This window comes from Limulus polyphemus, unplaced genomic scaffold, assembly GCF_000517525.1.
Source record: "Limulus polyphemus unplaced genomic scaffold, Limulus_polyphemus-2.1.2 Scaffold4722, whole genome shotgun sequence".
NCBI classification, from domain to species: domain Eukaryota; kingdom Metazoa; phylum Arthropoda; class Merostomata; order Xiphosura; family Limulidae; genus Limulus; species Limulus polyphemus.
This window is the reverse complement of record NW_013670332.1, coordinates 39,313-40,829: the sequence shown is the minus strand read 5'-3', so window position 1 is coordinate 40,829 and position 1,517 is coordinate 39,313.

Below are 1,517 nucleotides of genomic sequence, written 5' to 3'. Positions count from 1 at the left end.
AAAGGAGTAATTCTTTATCAAACCAATAAAAATTTTTTTTTTATTGAAGAAACTTAAACCCTGACTAATAATTGACTATTAAATCTGTGGACTAATGGTCGATTCCACGTTAATTTGCTAGACATTCAACAAATATATTATACCCTATACCAGTGGCATTTGAATATACCATTGTTACGTATTAGAATTTCGAAAGGTCTGAAAGCGAGTTAACTGATAATTTTAATTTAGTAGTTAAATTGTGCTTTGGATTTAGTGTTTAAATAAATGCCGATATATAGTCAGTAAATATATATTAATTATTTGCTTTGTAGTTTGCACTTCTACAAATTACTATCTTTTCAACTTTCTAAATACCGATTTATATTTATGTTTGTGCACAGAGCTTAAATCAATTTTATACACGCTACAAACTATATAAAAATAAATTAGACCCCTAGCAATTTTTTAATTTTCGTGAACTAACTTCCTTTAGATATTCTGTCTAAGTTAGTACAAAATAAAGAAGCATTGCTTAGCGATATAGAACTTATTTTAGGCCTCTACCGATATGAAAGGTTTCGTAAAGATAAGCTTTCAGTTGGTGTACTTTTGCCATTAAATATATCTATCTATATATATACTGTATTTGTTTTATTTTGGAAATCAACACCGATCATATTCAGTATTTAATAGCATGAAATTATATCTATATAGCACATGAACATTTCGATAACAGATCTTTAACACTGCATTATCAATCTTTGATTTTTATTCTTTTTTCTTGTGCATTAAAGAAGTTTTTTTTTAAGCTTGTCACGTGACGTCTTTCTTGTCACGAACCAAAGTAGAAGCAAAGGCAGTAGAAAGCAACATTTTTCGGTTAAAATGCTCAGTGTTGGCATGAACAGACACTCTTAATAGATTTAATTAGTTTTTAAACATAAAACGAACCTAAATATACTTGAAGTTTAGCTTTAAATATAAAAAAAAAGAAATTCTAGGCAAAAAATATACAACTTCAGTTTTTCTACAGAAGTAAGTATTATTCAAGCAGAGATGCTAGCTTATAGAAGATTTTATAAATGTGGCGTAAAAAGTAGAATAAAAAATATACAACTTAGTTTTTCTACAGAAGTAAGTATTATTCAAGCAGAGATGCTAGCTTATAGAAGATTTTATAAATGTGGCGTAAAAAGTAGAATAAAAAATATACAACTTAGTTTTTCTACAGAAGCAAGTATTATTCAAGCAGAGATGCTAGCTTATAGAAGATTTTATAAATGTGGCGTAAAAAGTAGAATACAAAATCTCCGTTAAAAGCTACTTATGTTAATATTTGAATTTATAAGACCAGCAGCAAGAGGTTTTACAAATTTTGAAAACAAGAAACTCAATAGGAATAAGAAAAAGACGGTAGTTATCACCTTGGCCCTCATGGCCAGGTGGATAAGGCGCTCGACTCACAATCTGAGGGTCGCGGGTTCGAATCCGCATCCCACCAAACATGCTCGCCCTTTCAGCCGTGGGGGCGTTAT